At 40.2% G+C, this 10,305-nt stretch overlaps 1 protein-coding gene across 1 annotated transcript in view; it reads left to right on the top strand.

The window, feature by feature from the left end:
- Positions 1 to 442: 442 nt before the first annotated feature.
- The window catches only part of PPEF1 (protein phosphatase with EF-hand domain 1), a 163,711-nt gene continuing 153,848 nt past the window's right edge, over positions 443 to 10,305 (top strand). Inside the window, exon 1 of the mRNA XM_072614213.1 lies at positions 443 to 611. The gene's annotated coding sequence lies outside the window, so the exon portion shown is untranslated. The remainder of the gene's footprint in view (positions 612 to 10,305) is intronic.

Raw genomic sequence — 10,305 nt, 5'->3', positions numbered from 1 at the left:
TCTTGGATGACTATATTTTAGCATAATCACTCTTAGTGACTTAGGAGTAATTACATAGAGCATACTATATATTATATATGGAATAAAAATATAATTACATGGAATAAAAAATGTTAATAATCTGTTTTTCCCCCAGGCCTTTTATCAATTAGTTGTAATCTGCTCCTTGAACAAACCTTTTAACAAAATAGCCTGAAAATGACAAGATTAATGGATTTAAGTTCTACTTTCCTTTACTTTCCACATTCATGGGCAGCAAAATGCCTGACTACAGGTAGCAAGAGCAGAAAAGAGAAATGAAGCATGTGGAAATTTATCCTTTGGACAAGCATAAAGTGATTAATCAAACCCATATTTTCAAGGAAGGCACTGCTATGTCTCCTTCTAACATTGTGGAGTTGCCAAGGTAACCCACTAAAGAATCATTCTAGAATTTATCTTCAGAAGATTCCAGAAAGGAGGCAGGAGGAAGTCTTTCCAATTAAGACCCATAAGTACTGCAATGGATTGGCCTGCTGGTCAGGCCAAAAGATTCAACAACAGTCAAAGTGGAGATCTGGGAATCCATTTTTCTTGAACATAAGTGAGATTGATAAATCTTAGAGGGAAGGGTAAGACACTTACTGAATCAGATTAATTGAAAGAAACCAAAATTTGTATAGGAGTAGAAACCATGCAGTAAAATATTATGCCCCCTCCACCCTTAATTTGTTTAGATCATGCTTTGGTTCAACAATTATAAGCTTTTGAGTTTTCTTGGATTTATGCTATTTTGTTTGCTATTTGTGTTACAAAAAACTCTCATTACAGGGTGGGATGGCTCTTTCCTTAGATTTAGTCCAAAGGGTCTTAGTATGTGAAATGTCAGAAATATGTTCATAATATAATAATAATAAGCAACAGTTATAAAACACATTCCTTGTAGCATAAGGGATGGCAGGCTAGCCTTGTAGTCAAGAAGATATAGGTTCAAACCTAGCTGTGTTACTATGGCCAGGTTTTTAAGACTTTAAGTTAGATCTGCATAAGGGGATGGAGTTTTCCTCTTGAGAGTTGCCTATGCTGATGAAATCACTGGTCTGGATAAAAGCACCATCACCAACACCAAAAATATGGTATCACCTGTTACACAGCCCCAAAGGCAGGGACTATGAGGAGGATTCCAATGCATATGGTCTTAGATTTGTTTGTTAAAATGTATGTTTCATTGACATAACAACCAATAAGCATACGCATATTTCTTTTGTTTTGCATTATTTTGGGTGGTTGTTGTGGTTTTGGGTTGTAGCTCCTACACAAAGATACTAAAAAATGAGGAACTGAGATTGGTCTGTCACCAAATAATGCCATGTGCAAAATTGAGATATGTGAAGAGTGAAAATACTGAGAAATTCAAGGAACGGATAGTAGCAGCATTAAAAAATACCACAAAAGCAAGAACAACATGTAAGAAATTAACTGTTCTGAACCTCTGTGAAACACTGATGAAGCTGGAAATCTGATTTACATTTACAAGGTAAACAAATTCCAAGGACTAAATGCAATTACAATTATTTGTGTTTTTAGGACAGTATGAAAACTTAGCAAAGTATTAAGTCAAAGGTTTCACTGATACTTTAATTTGCTTAGATTGTTCATGTGATAAAAATAAGCTATCATGAATCTAGGCTATACATGAGGATACTTCTACCATAATCCTCATTCTAACAACTTTTAATTGCCTTTTGAGTGTAAGTGTTAGAGGTTGGAACTGTGATTTCAGAGGAATATGGAATATTTGGGTAAGGAAACTTCCTCTATCAATGTAGGTTAGCACCTTCTTTTTCATTTAGTTTTAGACAATTGGTTAGAGGGCTCAGGGTCAAGTGATTTGCCCAAGGTCACATATCCATTTTGCATGCTAGGTCTTCTGGTTCTTTCTCTCTATAAAACTCCTCTTACAGTACCATTTTTAATCAAATCCTTCCTAAAATTTTGAGGGCATCCAGAAGTTGGACTATGAGAAATTCTTACTCTAAAGATGCAGAGACAACATACTTCTTGCCTACATGGGAAAACAATTTAAAAATCTCTGTTAGAATTGAATGTTATGAGCCAATGTACAATATATAATTTACAGTGTTATGCTTTGTGGAAGGGAATGTGATCCTTAAAAAACCAGTTTGTATTTGAACTAAGTTTGTTAGAACTCACAAATACATAAACATATAGAATATGTAAATATAAGGAAAATGCATTATGCTAGAACAGCAGGTAGGTCTAAAAAAAAAAGGTGAAATTGGAGAGGTTGGTTGTACAGGAATCTTATTTTGTTGGGAAGAAGTTAGACACTGGTTTTCACACGTGGTAAAAAGGATGCATGACCTGTTTCTTTCCTCAAAAAGGAAGCAGAAAAGTTACCAAGGCCATCCCTTTATTTAGATCTCTTATATCATAGCCGGGGAGTAAACTGCTATGAAAGTAAGCCATTAATAGAAGAGAGAACAGCTATTTGCAATGACCCTAGCCACCAAGCCTCAAAGACCCAGTGGTGTATCTTTAGTTGTGTAAGTGGGAACAGATTTGGTTTGTTATTACTGGTAGGACTCTAGTCTTGGCCATGATTGATGCAAGACATATAAATAAAATGGTAAATCAAAAAGCAGGAAACAGAGGTCCATTTTACAGACCTGGATGACTTAGGGTCCAAGGAAATCTCAACTGAAAGGCAGGTTTTTGCCAGCTAAGTGGAAAGAAAATCTCAGAAAATACCTTGAATGATTGTGGAGAGAGCAGTTCTGCTCTGACACCAAAACATGAAATATGATCCCCCTTTAACTGGAGGCTAACATGATCTAGTTTAGCTAACTGGCCCCAAGGTAGAGCTCACTTAACTTAGTAATGGCATTTATTCAAATGACTTTAAGAACAGTAATTACGAAGCATTCCCCCTCTCATCAACCAGCAGTCATTCTTCCCCTAATACTGAACCTTCCCTGGAAGGAGGAAAGTCCCATTGCACTGAGCAGTGTGCCCAGAGCTTATCTCTACCCTTCAAACTCTAGCTACATGATAGTGCCTAGTCCGCTGGGTAGAATCCTGAGACTGAACCTCTGGGAATATTGCTTACCTACCTATCTCCTCATTATTATATGATTAACAATCAGGTAGAGGTATCTATTCGATTCAGTGAATCTAACACTGGACCTGGAGTCAGGAACCCCTGAGATCAAATGTGACCTACTAGCTGTGTGACCCTGGGTAAGTCACTCAAACCTCTGTCTGCTTCAGTTTCTTCATCTGTAAAATGGGAATAATAGCATATATGCTAATATAATAATAATAATAATTATATAGTACATATATAATAATATCACCTACGTCCCAGGGTAGTGAAGATAAAATTCAATAATAATCGTATGGGGCCTTGCAAAGCTTAATGCACTATGTAAATGCTAGCTATTATTATTAACAGACTTCCATCCCATCCTATCTTTCCCATCCCAGTGATTCTGAACTCCAGCTGTCTTTATTCAAACCTTTCTCCATCTCCCACTGCATGATCTCTTATTCTCAGTCCCCTCAACTTTCCCCTGTGCTCTTGGGAATGCCTGCTCCATAGATAACAAATGTGTTTTCATCTTAAACCTCTGCATTTCCCGCTCCTTTCATCTTCTTGGTCTCACTAAGACCTGGTTCTCTCCTGATGATACCACTGCTTCCCTGACAACCCTTTCCTAGCACTGGTCTAACTTTTACTTATACCTTCCAACTCATTGGTTGAGGTGAGAAAGTTGGAACATTCCTTGCCCCCCAATACCATTTCCAGGACCTTCCTCCTTTTCCAGTACTCAGTAACCTCTCCTTTTCTGAGGTTCACTTGATCCATGTTTGCCACCAATCAAGATTCTAGTAGCTGTTGTCCTCTGGCCTCTAGGACACTCTTTTTCCCTCAGTTAGTTCAGTGCCCTCATTCACAGACTTTCTCTCCTCCTCCTCAGCTCTTGTCCTCATGTCAGAGGACTCCAACATACACACTGATACTCGCTCAAAGCTGATGATTTTCAGATCTATTTATCCTGCCTTACCTCTCTTCCTAACCTCTAGTTTTGAATCTCCAAATGTCTACTAGACATCTGGATGTCTCAAAGACATATTGAATTCAACAAGTTCAAAACTGAATTTGTTGTCTTTCCTCCAAAATCTTCCTTTCTTCTTAACTTCCTTGTTATTGTTCTAAGTATTATCATACTCCCAGTTATGCAGGCCTAAAACCTATATCCTCCACTCCTCACTTGTTCTCCCCACAACCCATTTCCAATTTGTGGCCAAGTCTTGTCATTTCTGTATTTGTGATATCTCTCTTATATACATACCCTCTACTCTCCTTTGATATTTCTTCCATCACTTTCACGCAGGCCCACATCACTGGACTATTGCAGTAACTTTCTGGTTGGCTAACCTGTCTCAAGTCTCTCCCTACACCAGTCCATCTTCCGCTTTGCTGTCATATTGAGTTGTAGGTCTGGACATGTCCTACCAATCCCATACCCTCATTCAATAAATTCCAGTGGCTCCCTTTCACCTCCAGGATCAAAACAAAATCCTCTCTCTGGCTTTTCAAACCCTTTATAACTTGTACCCCTCCTACCTTTCCTGTCTTTTTGCATCCTACATCCCCATCTTTCCTATTTTGTGTTTCAGTGACACTGGCCTCCTTGCTGTCTGAAACAAGGCACTCCATTTCTCAACTCCATGCGTTTTCATATTATCCACACCTAGAATTCTCTCCCTCCTCATTTCTTGTCTCCTGGCTTCCCTGGCTTCCTTCAGGCCCTAGCTAAAATGTTATTTACTGTAGGAGGTCTTTCCTAGTCAACCCACTGCTAATTCCTTCCCTCTGAGATTAACTCCAATTTTTTCTGCATATGCCTTGTTCATAGTTATTTACATGCTGTCTGTCCCCTTGTGAACTCTTTGAGGGTAAGAATTCTTTTTTAACTGTCTTTGTATTCTTGGTGTGTAGCACAGTGCCTGGCATGTAGTAATCACTTAATAAATGCTTGTCAATTTGACTTGATATATGGGTCCCTTCCTCTTTCATTGATCTTTTTGATATATAAGCTTAGTTGTGGCATTGCTGAGTTGAGGTATGCATAGTTCAATGAAACATATAAATGCTTGTTGACTGGTTCACAAGTGGGCTCAAACAGAACACTATGGTAATGAGCCATACCTGTAGAATACATATTTGGCAGTCAACTCACAACTCCTGGCTGTGCAGCCTGAATGTTCCTCTCTCTTCATAGAGTTCTTTTGCTGGATTTTCAAGGCCTATTCCTCTCTATAACACAATTCTCAATTTCCAGGGGTCATGCTCCTTGAGGTGCAGCTAGGTGATGCAGTTGATAAAGCTCTGGGTTAGGAGTCAGGAAATTTAAATCTGGACTCAGACATTTATTGCTGTGTGATCTTGGGCAAGTTTCTTAACCCTGTTTGCCTCAGTTTCCTCATCTGTAAAAATGAACTGGAGAAGGAAATGGAGAACCATTCCAGTATATTTTCAAGAAAACCTCAAATGGAGTCACAAAGAGTCAGAACTGAAACAATTGAACAACAGCAAAATATTTTTAAGGCATCTTCCTTCCTCAGTTGACTGTCCTTTATCTTTGTCTGGAGTGTGTGTGTCTGCTTACCAATGGATACAGTTTCTTCTACTAGTATGGTTGTTTTCCTTCAAAGCTACATTGTCAATGTGCTTTCTCTTTTCCCTTCCCTTTCCTATTTCTCCATCCCCTTCCCCTTTCCCTTGTTCTTCCTCTTGTAGACTCTAGGGTCTTGTCATAGACACTGGCTTGCAAAATCTTGGAACTCTTAAGATATTTTAAAAGATTTAGCTATGCTTGCTAACCCCAAATGTGGCTAGAATTGTCCCCTTCTTGACTTAATCAAAATGGTGTTCACACCTCTTAAAGAGCTTAGAACATATATGATATCTTGTTTATCCATTAAAACCTCTTCACATATGGTTGTATTCTTGGAGTATATCAACTTTGGGGGCCATCCATTACATTCCCTTTCTCCTGCACACTGCTCATGTATAGATGTAACCATTGTCTGGAGGTGTCCCTTGGTGAGGCAAATTAATTATTGTAGATTGATTGGATATCTCTTTGGGAAACACAGCCATGAAGCGTGATTGCCAGCTTAAATTTTTTTTTCCAAGAAGACAAGAGAATTCTCCAAACTTGTCTAAAGAAATTTAGGTATACCAGTAACTCATCATAATCTATTTTTATGGACCATGTCATGAGATATCATTTTCAATATAATTGAATGAAACAATAAATGCCTATTATATATGAAACTCCATGTTGGGGCATGCAAAGACATAAACCAAACAGGTCCTGTTTACATGCTACCTTATAATTTCTTTTTTTTTCTTTTTTGAGGCAAAGTGATTGCCCAGGGTCACACAGCTAGTAAGACCAAATTTGAGCTCAGGTGTTCCTGACTCCAGCGTCATGCTCTATCCATCACATATCCTAGTTGCCCTTTATCAATTCCCTTTTAATGAAACCTTGATAATTGAGTCTTCTTTGATAGGTCCCAAGATGGACTAAATTCTTCTCTAGTAAGTAGTAAGGTTCCAGGGCAGATTTAATATGGTGCCAAGTCACTTATTATTAGAATTACAAAAGTGCAAAACTGCATTTGTAATTTTTAAAAAGTAATTGCAGCACAATGAAGGGTTTGCCTGACTTTCTATTTCATTTTTCTACAGAAGAATACAAAGGAATCAAGCTTCCAGAGCAGTTTAATCTACAATTATGAAATCATTTTGGCTAGGGTAGTTTAAATTCCAGCCTGTAGTTCCCAGGGAGATATTTCTGAAAAACACATATGTTGTGTCACTAACTAGGAACAGTGTCTGGAAATCACTGTCAGTGCTGCTGGAGGACTGTTCTTTTTTTCTTCAGCATTTTTTTGGGTCTCCTTTAGCAAGGTGTTGACCTGCTTTTCATGATTTTCTTGCATCTCTCTCATTTCTCTTCCCGATTTTTCCTCCACCTCTCTTACTTGATTTTCAAAATCCTTTTGGAACTCTTCCATGGCTTGAGACCATTGAATATTTATTTTGGATGTTTGGGATACAGAAGCCTTGACTTTTATGTCTTTCCCTGATGGCAAGCATTGTACTTCTTCATCCAAAAGGATGGGAGAAGATATCTGTTCTCCAAGAAAGTAACCTTCTATAGTCTTATATTTTTTCCTTTTTTGGGCATTTTCCCAACCAGTTACTTGACTTTTGGGTCTTTTGTCAAGAGTAGGGTATACTCTGGGGATCTGTAAGATCTCAGTTCCTCCCAAGTGGCACAATCAAATGTGTACACTGGTCTGGGAGCAGGTAGAGATTTTTGTGCTCAGAATCTTAGCAGAGTTTCCTCTTCACAACTACCTGGCTTCCAGTTCCACCAAGCCAGCACTGGGGGCTGAGATTCAGATAAGCTGTGGGGGCAGGGCTGCCATTCAGTGTGAGATAAAGATCAGCTGGTGCAGGGTCTCTACACAGGGCTGAGGTAAGAATCAGCAGCTCAGTGCCCCCAGGGGTTTTACAATCCAACAATTGATGCAGGCTGCTATAGGGGCTGCTGCGGGAACTGCTGCTGCATGCCTGATGTGGCCTTTGTGGCCGCTGCCTGAGGCTGGAGATATGAGAAGACCCTTCACCCTTCTCCCTTCTCAGACAGCTGAAAAAACCCTCTCACTGACCTTTGGCACCTGTAGGTTGAGGGATCTGCAGACCGCTGCTACTGCAACTGGAGATTCCACCCCTGAGCCCTGTTCTCGTTCTCCTCCCAGAGCCGTGCCTCACCAAGCAGCCAAGGCTGGGCTGGGCTCCCCTCCACGTCCTGTGTGACAGACGTTTCCCGTTGGTCTTTCAGGTCACCCTCGGCTGGAAATCTCCTCCACTCTGCTGTTCTGTGGCTTCTGCTGCTCTAGAATTTGTTGAGAGTCTTTCTTTACATGTATTTTATGGGCTGTGGGGGGAGAGCTAGCATATGTGTGTCTTTCTGCTCTGCCATCTTGGCTCTGCCCCCTGGTGGACTGTTCTTGGGACCGTAGTTGTAGCCAGGAAAAAAGAATCCCAAGACAGCTAGAATTTTGGATTACTATGAATTGCTAGAGGCTTTGCCCTAGTCATGTCTGAAGGGCTGTGACCCAACAGGGGACAGTGACAAAGAAGGCGTAGGACTTTCAGCATTCTGGTTTCCTTCAGGGAATGTGCTTAATTCACTAATGCATCTTCAGAGTCAGGGGAGGCCTGACCCAGGCACAGGACCATAGATTCAAAGCTGGAAGGGACTTCAGAGGTCTTCTATTCCAATACCCCTACTTCACCTTCACTTCCTACCCCATTTTATAGAAGAGGAAACTGACACTCATAGACGTTGAGTTATTTATAAGTAGTCAGGGGTGGGATTTGAATCCAGGTCTTCTGACTTTAGGGACAGGGTTCTTTTCCCTCTACCATACCTGTACCATACCTCCCAAGTGCCAATATCTTTGGGCATCTCCCATTTGAGTGGAAATGGGAAGGGAAAGTGGAAAAAGAAACCATGAATGGACCCAATCTTTAAATTTCCAGGCTTTGGGACCTCAGCCATCCATCATCTACTTTACCATCTCACTTCAAATTATTGCCAGGTAGGGTAAAGTAGGACATGAGAAAATCTCCTAGCAGCATGGAAAGGGAGGTATTTCTGTAAACACCCATTACAAGCCACATCGCTCCTGCTGGATATTCTCTCCTCCCTCAGGTTTTGTGGCATTGTTCTCTCCTGGTCTTTTCTTACATCCTACATCCTACATCCTACATCCTCTGGGGATCCCAGACCTGTTATCCTGAACCTGGGTTTCCCCAAGAGCAGGAGGAGATGAGTACTGAAGACCACTGCAGGGGAAAGGGAATGACTCTATCTGGCTCAAGATGTGTTCCTTTATGTCACCATCTTCCTCAGTCCCTCCAAATACACAATAAGAGTTCTTTATGTGAAGTTTAGGACAGGCAAGTTCTCTGCCATCACTACTTTTTTCTCCCTTTATGGATATTCCATACCCTTTGCTATCTTTGTCTGGACCTGAGCCTCACTAAGCATCACCAAGGAAGAGACTGATGTGCCAGAGACAGAAGCTGAAGGAAAGGAAAGTGGTGGGTGAAGGAAGTGTTGAACTTCACCATCCCAGACTGACCTAATTAGTACCTAATTAATGAGAATAGTCAAAATAGGAAGGAATTGTTTACAAATTTGCTACCTTTTTAGTATAAGACTCCTAGAAAAACAAAACATCTCTACCCCTTGCCTCCAAGTCTTCTCCTCAAATTCACTTCTCAACCCTGCAATCTGGCTTCTGACCTCATTATTTGACTGAAACTGCTTTTTTCTAGGGTTGACCAGTTTCTTAATGGCTAAATCTTCTATAGCTTTTCCTCAGTTCTCATTCTAGACCTTGCTTCAGCTTTGTTTTTAAATATAATATTTTATTTTTTCTCCAATTACGTGTTAAATTTTTTAAACTTTTTTTCTTCAAGTTTTAAGTTTCAAAATCTGTCCCTCCTGCTCCTCCTCTGTCCCTTTTTATTTTAGCTTTTGATGGTTTTGGCCACTTCGCTCCTGCTGAATATTCTCCCTCAGCTTTTGTGACATTGTTCTCTCCTGGTCTTTTCCTACAGGTTCAACCTCTTCCTCTTAGTTTTTTTAATTGGATGACCCATCCATATCACTCTCCTAACTATGGATGTATTCTAAAGCCTTACCCTGGACCCACTTCTTTTTAATATCTATACTTTCTCTCAAGGTGATCTCATTACCTCACATAAGTTTAACTATAATGTTTTTGCAGAAGGATCCAGGAATATCCAGGTCTCATCTTTCAAGTCCCAGACCAGAACCACCAATTGACCAGTTGGACATCTCCAATTAGATGTCTGAGAGACATCACAAATTCAATATAATCACCAAAATAGAAGCTAATCATTTCCCCATCTCAGTTCAACTTCTCACTGGACTTCTAAAAAGACCCCAGAACCCCTGAACCCTAGCATTCTCCTGAAGCACAAGGACTATCCCAGTATAATCCTTTGAGCTGCCTTTCATTGGGACCCTTATTGTTTGAGCCTGGCCCCACCCCAGGCTACTCACTGCTCCTTAATCCTATCCAGACCCATTCTCTGTTACCTCAGGGTATTGGTTCAGATCACACCCAGATTTTTGCAGTTTTCTGTATAAAGGTTCATTTTTGCTCCCCATTAAATTGCTCACA

This window comes from Notamacropus eugenii, chromosome 5 (genome assembly GCF_028372415.1).
Source record: "Notamacropus eugenii isolate mMacEug1 chromosome 5, mMacEug1.pri_v2, whole genome shotgun sequence".
NCBI classification, from domain to species: domain Eukaryota; kingdom Metazoa; phylum Chordata; class Mammalia; order Diprotodontia; family Macropodidae; genus Notamacropus; species Notamacropus eugenii.
The sequence above is the reverse complement of the archived record's forward strand: the minus strand, read 5'-3'. Positions and strand labels throughout refer to the sequence as shown.